We start from the raw sequence: 15,306 nt of genomic DNA, 5'->3' as shown, positions 1-15,306 counted from the left end.
CTGGCACCAGATGTTAGTTTTTCTTATTGATGCTGTATTCTGTATAAACATCTCTGACTTGTGCAGAGGATGAGATGCTGTAAACTGTTCAGAGAACACATAGGTGGGGAATGGAAGAGACCCAATTATGGCAAGTGACAAGTTAAGGGCCCTGGGGATTTGCCATTTTAATGTCTACTCAACCGTTTTTACCCTTTATATTGTTTGTCCTGTTACTGAAAGCTTTGTCCTCGTCTGCAATGCCAATGCAGTAAAGACAAGGTTTTGAGAAAAAGGAAAAAGAAGTTTTATTGCTTTGCTAGCAAAGAAGAAATGGGATTTCTGTCCCAAAGTCTGTGATTCTCCCCATTAAGGAGAGCAGAGATTTTTCAAAGAGGTGATTCAGAGAAATGAGATTAGGGAGGAGAGATTAGGAAGGAGAAGGTCAGGAAAGAGAAGGTTGGGAAAAAGAAAAAAAAATGTCAGTTTTAGAGCAACAAAATATATAGTCAAAGCATAAAGTGAACCACTGTTGCACTCTTGAGAGTCAAGGCAAGAACATCCTGGTCCTTAAGATGCATCTGGTTTCTGAAGCTGATAAGGTTTTTTAAAGGGGGGTTAATCATATATCAAGCTTTTAATACCTAACAACCATGAGTTAAGAATAGCAGAGAAATAAAACTTGTACTATCTTCTTTCTTTCTTTCTTTCTTTTTGGTACTATAGATTGAACTCAGGAGGGCTTTACCTCTGAGCTATGTCCCCAACATCCCCAGTCCTTTTTATTTTATTTATTTATTTGTTGGTTTGTTTTGAGACAGGCTCCTGCTAAATTGCTGAGGCTGGTCTCAAACTGTTTGATCCTCCTGCCTCAGCCTCCTGACTCACTGGGATTACAAGCATGTGACACCACACCCAGTTTGTACTATCTTTTAATGGCAGTCAAGTCATGAGTAAGGGATACATTAAAGCTCAGGGATGCATTTGCCCTTTGTCCCTTTGGTAGTCTCTGTCTCACCAGGGCCTCATTAAATTGCTCAGGCTGGCTAGCCACGAAATTTGGATCCTTCCTCCTCAGCCTCCCAATCACTGGGATTACACATGTTCACCACAATCCCCAGATGTTTTGCCCTTTTGAGTGTTTTGTATTTTTCTTGCCTGTGAAAATTCTTAACAATGGACTTCTAGGTAACCCTAGTCTAAGGACTACTCTTTCTAAACCTCTTTCCTTACATTTGATTTTTAAAAATTATCTTTTTAAAATAATGTTTTTAGTCCTTGTAGATGGATAGTATGCCTTATTTTATTTACTTATTTTTATGTGGTACTGAGAATCAAACACAGTGCCTCACACATGCTAGGCAAGTGCTTTACCATTGAGCCACAGCCCCAGCCCCAAAAGGGGGTCTTTTTGAGATAGCAATTTAAGAATACAGAAAAAGAAACTGAGCCTCATAAGTGTCCACAGATCACTGGAGTGCAGGAAGTGCCCATGAACCTTTGAAATGCAAAACAAGCATTCCTAAGTAACCCGCCCCCACTTTTGGTCTGTATCCTTGACCCAAGCCCTTGTCCCATGCTTCTGCCTACAAAGTGTAACAAGCTGCAGGCAATATGCAAATGCAGGGAAAACTGGCTGGGAAATTGTGTAACTCTGCCCTGATTTCACCTTCAGTTCAGCCTCTATCTACTTTCCCTTTATAAATATTAACACAACACACTGGAGGATTGCTGTCTTTTCCTCTGGAGATGGCCACATTCTCACTCCAATGTGTACTTCTTACTCCCCAAAAGTCTCTCTTGATTTAGCCCACATTCTCTCTTGAATGAGCATCTGCTTTCCTAAAGTAATCTGTGTGTGTGTCTCTGAAAGGTATCTGCTGAAATTATTTTCCATCACTTATGCTGTTATGCTCGAATTCGGGACCCCTAAAAGACCACCAGAGACCAAGATCGATGTAAACAGCAAAGAGGTGTTTATTGCGAGCTAGCTCGGTCCTTCATGTGCGCACACACACAGCAACTGGTGATGCTGAGAGGCCCCGAGCCCAGGGTTTGTAGCAGTTTTATACATTCTTTGGAGAAGGCAGGGACCCCCACATACATCATAGCATCTCTTAGCAAATCATCACACACCCGGGAAAATCATAAAACAACTCTAAAACATGATTAGCACATTCACTGGCAGGAACAAGTTGGGTAAGGGTGATTGGTCAGTACAAAAGGGGTATTCATTTGAACTGATTGGTTTAAGCCAAAAGGGGTGTTCATGCTGAACTACATGGTTTCCCATCATGTTATCAACCACCATAAACTACTGGGAGGGTGACAGGAGTAAAACATCAAGAATGAAGGGTCAGCATGGATCAGCAGAGAAACTTGTTTGGACTTGTTTGGACTTTGCAGTAACTCAGTGACTTTTTAGTGCTGGTCACAAGATGACCAGAGAGTGTGTCTATGTTAGATAAGTGGATGATGTAACCTTTTTGAGTGTGGATGATGTAACCTTCTAAGTTGTGGTCATAGGATGATAAAGTAGTCAGGCAGTATGCTTATGTTAGATAAGTTAGGTATGAACAACTTGTAAAGTATATAAGCGCGGGGGAAACTCCATGTAATTGCTCACAACTAACTCTCGTCGCCTGAGAGTAAGATCGTACAGTTGTGTGCCAGCCACCTCGTGTATTGCTTTGTGTGGTGTGCGAATAAACCAGCATTTCAAAAGGCAATCGAGTTCGTGCTTGGTGTTCGCGTACGTCGCGGTCCGGGGTCCAGTGCAGATATCCGGAAGGGAACTCCTGGTAACCAGACAAGGCTGAGAAGCTGCTCGTGACAGTGGGTCATCTGGCATCCCAGGTATTTCCCTGTCTCATGCTGATTGGTGGCTGCTAGGGGGTTACTATGGGTCTCCACCTAGCCTGACTGAGTCAGGGACACCTGGCGCAGCAGATCTCTCCTGTTATTTGTAGACAAACAACTTATCAGGGTGGGAATGTGCCTAGGAGTGCTCTGTGGGTCTTTCCAAGGACAAAGGTCATGTCCCTTCCTTGGACAGGCTTTGCTCTGAGGTAGAGGCTGGTTTTTCAATGCCAAAGATCCTACTTATCCCAAATTGAGGTCCTCCTTCATGGAAACTCCTTTGGTTAACATTTTGACACTAAGTAACTCATGCCTGACTGTCACTTCCTCTCTGACATAGGATCAATCAGATCAAAGAACAGGACAGAGCTCCTGCAATATGGGACTGAACCACTTGGATGAATAATCAGCAATGTCTTTGGAGGAATCATTTAGAGAGATGGGAGAGGTTTGTATGGGGTCACTTATCAAACCTCACCAAAATCGAACAGGGCCAGGTTATAGAGAGAAAGTGCTTTTTGTTTTTAGTACCAGGGATTGAACTCAGGGATGCTTAAACACTGATCCACACCCTCAACCCTTTTTCATATTTTATATAGAGACAGGCTTTTGCTAAGTTGCTTAGGGCCTTGCTAAATTGCTGAGGCTGGCTTTGAACTCTCAATCCTCCTGCCTCAGCCTACCAAACCACTGGGATTAGAGGTGCACACCACCATGCCCAGATCTTTTTTTTCCTTATCTTTTCTAACTATAATTATTAGTGTGTATTAATTGTACAAAACAGTGGATTTCATTGTGACAATTTCATACATGCATATAATGTAATTGGATGGTATCTATTGTCTATTTCTATAATTTTGCCATTTTGATAATGTTTTACAAATGGAAACACATTATAACTTTTTATAATTGACTTTTTTCTCCCAATTATTGGAAGTGTCAAATGGCAATGTTTTATATCTTTTTGTTGCTAGGTAATATTCCTCAGTTTGCTTATACAACACTTTGTTAAATGTTCACCTGTGAGTATATCAGGGTTGTTTCTAGTTTGGAGCTATCAGGAATAAAAACTGCTATAAATATTCATTTACAGGTTATTATGTGAACATAAATTTCCATTTCTCTAGGATAAATACCTAAGAGTGAGACTGCTGGGTCAAAACGTAGGTGCATGTTTAGTTTTATAAGACTAAAGCAAGAATAAAGCACAGGCAGTTTGTGTCCATAGGTGTTTGGGTGGGATCCGGAAGATGAAAGCTGATTTGGGTCTGGGAAGGTACAGACTGTCTCTGAGGGATTGAAATGCTAACACCTACAGGGAACAGTGGCTCAAGCAACTCAGTGAGACCCTGTCTCCAAATAAAATACAAAATAGGGCTGGGGATGTGGATCAGTGGTCGAGTGCCCCTGAGTTCAATCCTTGGTACCAAAAAAAAAAAACCAAAAAACAAAAAACAAAAAACTAAAAACCTCAAGAGCCCTTCCCTCCTCCTCCTCCACCTATTGCCAAGGTTACTGCTAAGAGGGAACTGTTCCTCCCAAAAGGCTGTTGTTAGTGAAGCACCTCCTGGGTGGCCTTTCCCCTGTCCATTTGCTTCTCATCTTTTGGCTCATCTCCTGGCCACCAGTCAAGTACACAGGATGGGGAGAGGAGAGAAGCAAGATAAGGGAAAGGAGGGTATGAGAACAAAGACAATCTAAAATGTGTAAAAGGGGCAGAACACTCCCACTTCTTTGGATACCAATTCTGGGTCCCCTTCTTCCTCCCAGAAGTCTGTTTCTATTCTTTAAATAAAAACTTGCTCTTGTCATTTGCCTCGGTGTTTCTTGGGTGTTCAGTCTTCACATCTGTGGAAATAGAACTTGGTTGTCACTAATAACAAGACTGGCAATCTGTTTTTGAGAATGGCAATAACATTTTACATTCCCATCAGCAATTTATGAGTATATCCATTTTCTCTGTATCTTAGTCCGCTTCTCGGAACTATAATGATTACCTAATATAATAAACTTATAAAGACATTTTTTTAATTTCAGTACTACAATGTATACCTGATATGATCAACATATTAAAACTTTTATTTTGTCTCATAGTTTTGTGTTATGACCAATTGACTGGGTTGTTTTGGGCCTGTGGAAGCACATGATGGCGGAAATACAAGGCAGAACAAAACCATTCACCTTATGGCCAGGAAGTGAAAGAGAGCAACAAGGAGGGCACTGAACTCCCGCAGTCCCCTTCAAAGGCATGCCCCCAATGACTTTCCCCTAGATCTCTCACTAGGCCCCATGTGTTAAAGGTTCCAGCTTCTAATAGTGCTATAGGCTGAGGGACCAAACCTTTAATACATGGACCTTTAGGGGACACTTAGCTAAAACATAGCACCCAGCTTCTTTGCCAGCATTTGGTATTAGCACTGTTTTTTTTTTTTATTTTTATTTTAGTGATATTGATATCTCATTATATTTTTATTTTGGTACCAGGGATTGGACCTAGGAGCACTCGACCACTGAGCCACATCCCCAGCCCATTTTATTTTATTTTTTTAAACATTTTTTTTAGAGAGAGAGACAGAGAGAGAGAGAGAGAATTTTAATATTTATTTTTTAGTTATCACGGACACAACATCTTTGTTTGTATGTGGTGCTGAGGATCGAACCCGGGCCGCACGCATGCCAGGCGAGCGTGCTACTGCTTGAGCCACATCCCCAGCTCCTGTATATTTTATTTACAGAGTCTCACTAAATTGTTTAGGGCTTTACTAAATCACTGAGGCTGGCTTTGAAATCGTATCCTCCTACCTCAGCCTCCCAAGCCATAGAGATTATATGTGTAACCCCAGCTAGTTATATTAAATATAACAGAGTTTATTTGAGCAAAGAATTATTTATGAATTAAGCAGTGCTCAAACCCAGACAGTTCTCCCCAGCTGTGTGAGCAGTAACACTTTATAGGCTGACCATGGAAGCAAAGTAGAGAGATGATCCTATTGGCTATAACAAGGTGTTACCTTATTTGGGTATGGTCAGACAGGAAGTTCCTAGTTGTATAAACCAATCAGCTGGTTGGTCATTTGTGATTGGCTGAGGGTTGTTTTGTTTTAAGTCATTTACAATAAATGTTTCAAGTTAAAATCTGGTTTGCTTATAGAAGAGCTCTGGTTATAGAGACAACCTTGGGTCAATAGCCTCCTGTTTACTTAACTTTACCACATTTTTCAGTGTTTTCCTATTATTGAGGGAACAATCCAATAAAATGCAACCATATAGAGTGTACATTTTAATGGCTTCTGTTAAATTTATATATCTGTGTAGTCACCACTACAGTCAAGTTATTGAATATTTTCATCACAACAAAGTTTTCTGTGTCCCTCCCAGTCAACGCCTTCCTTCCACACCCAGGCCCAGGCCACCCCTGATTTATTTTCTGTCACTGTAGTAAGATTTGGTTTTCTTGGGGTTCACATAAGTGGAATCATATGAATTCATTTCTGCCTGGCCTCTTTGGCTAAGCATAACATTTCTGAAATTAATCTATATACTATTGCACATATGAATATTTACTTCATTGTCTACTGATAAATAGTATTCTATTGTCCAGATATACCACAAATTGTTTACACATTCTATTGTTGTGGTGGGTAGCCTTTAAGATGGCCCCAGTGATCAACACGTCTTGGTATTCACTCCCTTGGGCAATTCCCAGCATTGAGTGTAAACTGAACTAAATGACTTAGTACCAACTAATATGAGACATTTAATAGCACACTTGGTATTGTGAATCTTTTTATGTTTAGCCACCTTAATGGGTATTTTGTGGTAACTCATTGTGATTTTCGTTCATATTTCCCTTATGACTGCTGCTGAATATCTTCTTATATGCTTGTTTGCCAGTCAACATGTATTTTCTTAAGGCTGGGCATGTGGTAACACACACACACAATCATACACACACACAGTGTCCATTTAAATCTTTTACTCCTTTAAAAGTCAAGTTTTGGCTGGGTTGAAACTCAGCAGTAGAGCGCTCACCTAGCACATGTGATGCACTTGGTCCCATCCTCAGCACCACATAAAAATAAAATAAAAGTATGTGTCCACCTACAAGTAATAATATTTTTAAAAATCAGCTTTTCTGTCTATTATTATAAGAGGCCCTTACATATTTTATGTACAAAGCACTTGTTGGATATACGTTTTGCAAATACCCAGTCTGTAGCTTGCCTTTTAATTATGGTGATGTTATATTTCAGAGTAGACCTTTTTAACTTTGATAAAGTTTAAATTAGCAGTATATTTTCATTTTTTGGTTCTTTTTAGATATACATGCCAGTGGAGTGTATTTTAACATATTATACATACGTGGAGTATAACTTTCAATCTTGTGGTTGTACATGATGTGGAGTGACAGTGGTCATGTATTCATATATGAACATAGGAAAGTTATGTCAGATTCATTCCACTGTCTTTCCTATTCCCATGGCCCTCTTTTCCCTTCATTCCCCTTTGTGTAATCCAGTGAACTATCTTCCCTCCCTCCCCCTTATTGTGTGTTACCATCTACATATCAGAGAGAACATTCAGCCTTTGGTTGTTTGGGGACTGGCTTATTTCACTTACCATGACAGTTTCCAGTTCCATCCATTTACTGGCAAATCCTATAATTTCATTCTTTCTTTATGGCTGAGTAAAATTCAGTATTTATTTTTTACTAGGGATTGAACCTAGGGACACTTTACCACTGAGCCACATTCCTGGCCCAGCCGTTTTTTTTTTTTTTAATTTCTTATTTTGAGACAGGATCTTCCTAAATTGCCAAGGCTGTCTTCTCACTTGTGATTCTCCTGATTCAATCTCCCCAGTTGCTGTGACTACAGGTGAGCACCACTGTGCCCAGCTATCAGTGTTTTCTTTTTGGTTCATGGGTTTTTTGTTTGTTTGTTTTGGTGGCTGGGATTGAACTCAGGGGCACTCAACTGCTGAGCCACATCCCCAGTCCTATTTTATATTTTATTTAGAGACAGGGTCTCACTGTGTTGCTTAGGGCCTTGCCATTGCTAAGGCTGGCTTTGAACTCACTGTCCTTCTGCCTCAGCCTCCCAAGTTTCTGGGATTACAGGTGTGCACCACCACAACCAGTTGGTTCATGTTTTTTGATTCTGTGTAAGATACCTATGCCTGTCCCAAAGTTACCAAAATCTCCTATGTTTTATCATAGAAATATTATGGCTTTAGTTTTATAGTTTGGCCTGTTTTGCTGTGGTTTTAGCATTCTCTAGAAAGTTTGTGTTGAAATTTGGTTGCTATTATAAGAGTATTGAAAGGTGACACCTTTAAGATGTAATTGTGTCACAGAGGGTCACCCTTGTAAATGTATTAATGCCATTATCATGGGAGTGGGCTCTTGATATTGGCCTGATTCCTCTTTCTATCTTGTACATGCTTTCTTGTCCTTTTTGTCATATCATGGCACAGCACAAAGGCCCCCAGTAGATGCCAATGTTATATTCTTGGACTTCCCAGCCTCCAGAACTATGTGTCAAATAACCTTCTATTGTTCATAAATTATGCAGCCTGTGATATTCTGTAATAGCTGAAGAAAAATGCACTAAGATACATACCTATTTCAAGATAATTTTTGTGAGACAAGCACGGTGGTACACCCCTATAATTCCAGTGATTCAGAAGCCTGAGGCAGGAGGATCATAAGTTTGAGGCCAATCTTAGCAACTTAGTGAGACCCTGTCTTTAAAATAGAAATAGAAAAGGACTGGGGATGTGGCTCAGTGGTTAAGCACCCTTGGGTTAATTCCCCAGTACTAAAAAATAAAATAAAATAAGATAAAAATAAAAAGATAAAATAATAAAAATAAAAGAGAAAAAATAATAATAAAAGAAAAATGATAGCAGGAGGAAAGTAAAAAATAAGAGAAGGGAAACAAGGAAAAAGGAAGAAAGAAAATATGATTATTTAAAAGAGGAAAAAAACAGAGAAGAAAACAAATAAACAAAACAGTAACAACAAAAAAGTATTAATAAAAAAATAAAAATTTCTTGTCTGTCAAAGTGCTCAAATGATTGGGCAAGAGTGGATATTTGCAGCTTATGCTGATCAAAGTTTTGCTCTGTGTCTTCTTGAGCTGTACAACCCTTGGACATTCTTTCTTTTTAAAATTTTTTTAGTTGTTGTTTTATAGTTAAGGAAACATCCCAGGTTTTCATAAATCGACTTCCAGACCACTCAGTATAATCCAATCAAGCCTTTATTGAAGCACACCAGTGGTGACTGACTGGCAATGTTCCCTGATCAGCTACCACCCCTGTGCTTCAATAAAGGCTTGATTCGATTATATGTGAGTGGTCTGGAAATCAATTTATGAAACCCCGGGGCAATGCTTTAATTATAACCTTTGATGGACCTTTTATTTTATCTGTTTATTTATATGTGGTGCTGAGAATCAAACCTAGTGCCACACACATGCTAGGCAAGCACTCTATCACTGAGACAACAACCCCAGCCCACCCTTGGACATTCTGTGGATCATCTTTTCACTTTTTTTATCAGTACTTTGGGATACAAAAATGTGTGTGTGTGTGTGTGTGTGTGTGTTTTATATGTGTGTGTGTCTGTGTGTGTGTTTATATGTGTGTGTGTCTATGTGTGTGTGTGTTAACAATGACTAAACTCAGGGGAGTTCTATCACTAAACTATATCCCCAGATCTTTTTATTTTTTGAGACAAGGCTTTACTAAGTTGCTCAGGCTGGCCTCAGACTTTAGATCCTCCTGCCTCAGCCTCCCGAGTCACTGGGATTTCAGGTCTGTACCACCACACACAGTAAAACTTTTAAATTTTGATAAATTTCCAGTATCTATTCAGATTTTCGATTTCTTCCCTTTCTTATTTAAACTTTCAGTTCTGGATTTTGCACCTAGGGGGCGCTCCACCACTTATCTACATCTCCAGACCTTTTTATTTTTTTGTTTGAACTGGACTAAGCTGCTAAGGCTGGCCTCCAACTTGTGATTCTCCAGCTTCAGCCTTTTGAGTCACTGGGAGTACAGGTGGACACCACCAGCCTTTCTTCCTCTTAAATACATGTTTTTATAACTTTAAATTTCCCTCTAACAACTGCTTTAGAAACTTTCCATAGACTAGACCACCTACCTTGGTTCCAGAAGCCCAAGTTCCTATCCCTTTAAGTTGTACATAAGAATCAACTATCATGCCCCTCTTTGAGTCTAATACTCCTATTTCTGTGTTCTTTTTCATTTTATCCGTCTATTTTCAGTTTATTTCACAGACTGAAATTATCAAACTTTCAGAGGGAAAAGGTAAATTTAAAACTTTCAGGCTGGAGGTGTAGCTCAGTGGTAGAACATTTCCCTATCATGCATGAGGTCCTGCATCCACTCCTTAGCACCACCCCAAAACAAAATAAAACAAATTCCCTACAGTTTTGGTGACCCAGATGGGATGATAAAAATCATTGCTCATTTCAGAGGCTATGGCTGGGGACCCTGTACCCTGACTAAACTGGTCTGTGCAATTAGCAACAATGGTTATTTTACCAAGAATGTGCTTGGAATATCATATCTTCAGTTTTGACCAGACTACTTTAAAGAACTGATGATTGACTTTATGAAGCCAATAGTAGCCCTTGGAGAAACAGGCATTAGTGGTGTCTGTTATCTAGAATCAAGACCCTATGGGGCTGGGGATGTGGCTCAAGCGGTAGCGCGCTCGCCTGGCATGCGTGCGGCCCGGCTTCGATCCTCAGCACCACATACAAACAAAGATGTTGTGTCCGCCGAAAACTAAAAAAATAAATATTAAAAAAAAAAAGACCCTAGTAGCCTCGTCTACCCAGAAAAATGGAACCAGAAACTCCCCTCACCTGGAAAGTGAGTTCAAACAGAACAAAAAGCGGAGACGGAGTAAAAGTTTGTACAGCCTAGTGCCTGAGAACTCTGGTCTAGATGCCTATAACTGGCTATATCTGGAGATCAAAGGAAGAGGCAGGAAGGAAAGTGGAGACAAGGAAAAGGGAGAATAAGAAGAGATAGCCAGCCTTAGGCCACTTGCCCTCAACTCTACCTTGGCCTGTCTCCTCCAGAGAGACCTCCCAGAATACTTCCCACCACTTGGGTAATCTGCTATGTCCTCCCTCCCTACTGTCTTTCTCCCTTGGGTTGTTAACTTGGGAGGAAACACTGGTTCCCATGTCTCTGTCCTTAGACTCACATCCAGTCAAGGGTGAGCATAATAGAATATGTCAAACACACAGGAGTCTCCTAAGGGTGAAGGGGAGAGACTTGAGGAGGTCCTCCCAGGACTGAGAGGGGAAGGTGATTCTTCCAAGAGAAGAAGTGTGACCTCTAGTGTAGATAACACTCTCCTCAGATCTGGTTTGAACCAAGGGGCCCATGCAAGGAGTTAGTTACATGCCACTCCATGGGGATCACACCTAGAAACCACCCCTTCCCCACCTGATTAGACAGGCAGGTGCCAGGGGGTGGGGTGATAAAGTGGAGGCCTCAGAACTGGCCACAAATCCTTAGATATGACCCCTGTTTGCAACAGGATCCCCATGAGGTGGAGTCAGCCAGGGAGCTTAGCATACCAGTGTGAACCCTCTTCACACCCTGCTGTGGTCCCTTTGCGTGACTTTCCTGCATTTCTTGTCCTTGAAGTTCCCAAACCACCAGTGACCCTGAGTTTCTGACTGCCAGTGTCAGGCCTTGTGTAATTTGACACACTGGAGCATCCTCAGTCTCACTCTAGCTTCTCAGGACTCATCTTCTCCAGGTGTAAGAGCCAGAGACCTAGGTTGGAAACCCTTGGAAGGTGCAACTCAAGTAACCAGTCCCCTTGGAGCCTGAGGACACCAACACCTCCAATTGTGAACCACCCAGCTGCTGAGCCCTCAGTGCCCTGGGTAAGGCAAACAACAGAACCTGTCCCTGATATGCAGTGAAGAGATGGAGATGCCCTGGATCCCAGAACCACAGAGGGCAGAGTAGGCATGGAAACCACTCTCTTTTTTGGTCTCTGGGAAGTATGTCTCATGGATTACAAAATCTCAACTGCTGGCTTGGGATGATCCCTTTGGCCTCCATATGGCTGGGCCCCAGGAAAAGAGATACACGTAGCAATTGGAAGAATTTGTATGTAAGTACCAGTTTCCTTTGAAGTGGGGAAAAAAAAGCCCCCAATGGGGAGGGTGGATAAAATCCCATAAGTTTTAGTACATTCAGTTTTCATTTTTGTTTATCTTTGAGTATTTTCTTTTTAAAAATTTACTTATTTATTCTAATTTGTAAAATTTATTTACAAATTTTATTACAGCAGAATGAATTTCAACTCATAGTACACATAGAGAGCACAATTTTTCATGTCTGTGGTTGTACACAAAGTAGAGTCACACCATTCGTGTCTTCATGCATGTACTTAGGGTAATGATGACCATTTCATTCCACAGTCTTTCCTAACCCCTGCCACTTCCCTATCTTTGAGTATTTCTATAAATATTTTTGTACCAGGGATTGAACCCAAACACTGAACCATGTCCCTAGCCCTTTTTTATATTTTATTTTGAGACAGGGTTGTTTAGGGCCTCACTACTAAGTTGGGCCTCATACTAAGTTGCTTAGGGCCTTACTAAGTTGCTGAGGTTGGCTTTCAACTTGTGATTCTGTGCTCTATATGTGTATTATGAATTGAAATTGTGCTCTATATGTGTACTATAAATAGAAATGCATTATGCTATCCTGTATAACAAATTAGAATAAATAATTTTTTTAAAAAAGACAAAATACTCAAAGAGAAACAAAAATGAAACCGCCTCAGGCTCTCAGGGCACTGGGATTACAGGTATGAGCCACCATGCCTAGCTATCATTGAGTATTTTCTTATTGATTTTTGTAATATATTTTTGAGGCAATAATTATTCAATAATTATATACATTTAATTTCTATGTAGATGTCAATTTTCTAAATTTCTTTCTCTTACTGACTTCTTATTTCATTCCATTGGAGTCAGCAAACATACTTTATATGATTTCATTTCTTCAAATTTATTGAGGCTTGTTTCATGGCTTAGCATATGATCTATTCTGGAAAATATTTCATGTGCATTTGAGAGGAATGTGCTTTCTTACTGTTGTTGAGTGGTATGCTGTTTCAGTTTTCTATTTACTTGTTGATCTTTTGCCTAGTTGTTCTATTCATAATTGAAAGAGGAATACTGAAGTCTCCAACTGCTGTTATTGAGTTGTCCATTTCTCACTTCAATTCTGTCAGTTTGGCTTCATGTATTTTAGGGCTGTATTGTTAGTTGTAGAGACATACACACACTACCTTTTGACAAAAACAGGGGCAAATAATTTGCACACCTGACTTAAACCTGTCACAACAGGTAAAGAAATTAAACTTGGAGACATTGCCAAGGTCTATTTTTTTGTAATCATAGAACTTCTCAGTGTGAATTATACTATTCTCAGCTTGAAAGTGAAGGACTTGGAGAATTGAAGTAAGCATTAAAAATCTCCATCTCTCTTCCCTTGGTGTGTCTGTGGGGAGATTGGAAAGCACCATCTAAGAAACATCTTAGAACGGGGACTCCACTTTTCCCAAGATGAACTGTTTCCCTGCACTCTAGGACAAGGTGTGGGACTGCTACTTCTTCACCTGTTTTTCCTCTACTATATTACTTTTTAAAAAGGGCAACCTAACTGGGGAGATGTGGCTAAAAAATTATTATAGAGTGGTGGCACACACCTGTAATCCCAGTGGCTCTGGAGGCTGAGGCAGGAGGATTGAAGTTCAAACCCAGCCTCAGCAACTTAGTGAGGCCCTAAGCAACTCAGCAAGATCCTTTCTTTAAATAAAATATTAAAAAGGGCTGGGGATGTGGCTCAGTGCTTAAGTGTTCCTGGGTTCAATCCCTGGTGCAAAAAAGAAAGAGAGAAAAGAATTATTATAGAATATATTTCAAAGTAGGGGCAAATACGCCTCTCCCATGGCCAAGAGGGTATGGTCTGATCTTTAGAGAAGACCTCAAATTTTTTATTTTTGAAGTCATTTGCAATAATTAATACATTCATATTCTTGTACTAGGTGATAAAGATGTTTACTAAGTGTAAATATTTGAAATATACGAAAAATTGTATATTTTACTATCTTAGGATCCTTAGAAAATGTGAACTTAGGTCTTTCTAGATCACAGAGAAATCATGTTTGACAATGCAGCTGGAAAAACTTGATAAGGGCTAATTTGTACATTACTCAGGGGAGAAGAGAATTTACCCACCCTCCTCAATCTCAGTGGTTGAAGTCCCAGAATCTGGGGTAAGCAAACTGATTATTAATAACAAGAAGAGACTAAGAGATGAATTTTCTTCCCATCCCATTGCACACCTGCTGTCTGCACTGCACAGGAGCTGGGGCTAGGCCCAGCCTTAAGGGTGAGCTCTGGTAATTTTGGAGAAGATTCTGCCCATGTCAGAGGCTGGAACAGAGAGAGGGTTGAGGACCAAGGCTCACACAGTTTCCTGGAGGTGCAAGAGACTGTCCTTTCAGAAGGCCTGGGGACCTCAGGTGTAGGGGGCAAAGAACAACGACTCTCCTCCGCCACCTAGTGGTGAGTCTCTTGGGCACCCACTCCCATGTATGTTCCTATTGTCCTGGATTAACCTCCTTGGCACACTGTGAAACAACCCCTGCTGATTCACGAGGTCCAGTTACAGAAGTTTCAAGGTGCTCCCTTCAAGGTTCTCTCTGCCTTCAGGAGGACAAAGTTATGGACTCCTTAGGAGAATGTTCTTGGCCTGGTTTGAAGAAGCTAGGTCTCTCCTAGGTCCTTTAGCCTCCTGTGTTTACTGGTAGCCTCAATACTCAGGCAGCTATTATCAATTGCCATAGAACATCCATGGAACATGCCACAAAAGAAGACTCCTTGCTGGGCATAGTGGTGCATGCCTGTAATTGCAGCAACCTGGAAGGCTGAAGCATGAGGATCACAAGTTCAAAGCCAACCTCAGCAACTTAGGAAGACCTTGTCTCAAAATAAAATATAAAACCAGCTGGGAATGTGGCTCAGTGGTTAAGCATCTCTGGGCAATCCCTGGTACCTACCCACCAAAATTTTTTTGAAAAAAAAAATTCTATTCAAGGGAAAAGAGAGTATAAAAGTACAGGGACACAGACAAGGGAGTTTCCCAATCTCCATGTTGCTGCTCCTTCACAAAAATAATCCTAAAGATATTAAAGTAATTGAGAAGCCAAAGACTGTATTCCAAATTTGTATCCACAAATAGAATTCTTATTTTGTAGAGTCTTTAGGATACTTGACATATTTTAAAACATATGTCTTTAAAAAAATTATATGAGCCAGGTGCTATGGCACACACTTGTAATACCAGGCAGGAGGATTGCAAGTTCAAGGTCAGTTTCAGCAATTTAGGGAC

General features: G+C 40.4%; 1 long non-coding RNA gene across 1 annotated transcript; it reads left to right on the top strand.

The window, feature by feature from the left end:
* The first annotated feature begins 2,314 nt into the window (after window positions 1-2,314).
* LOC139703226 (uncharacterized) lies at window positions 2,315-3,924 on the top strand. The gene is made up of 2 exons (XR_011705600.1): window positions 2,315-2,835; window positions 3,179-3,924. It is a non-coding gene; the product is annotated as an uncharacterized lncRNA (long non-coding RNA).
* Window positions 3,925-15,306: the final 11,382 nt, after the last annotated feature.

Source organism: Marmota flaviventris, chromosome X (assembly GCF_047511675.1).
Source record: "Marmota flaviventris isolate mMarFla1 chromosome X, mMarFla1.hap1, whole genome shotgun sequence".
Lineage (NCBI taxonomy): Eukaryota > Metazoa > Chordata > Mammalia > Rodentia > Sciuridae > Marmota > Marmota flaviventris.
Note: the sequence above shows the minus strand (reverse complement) of the source record. Positions and strands in the feature narration are given on the sequence as shown.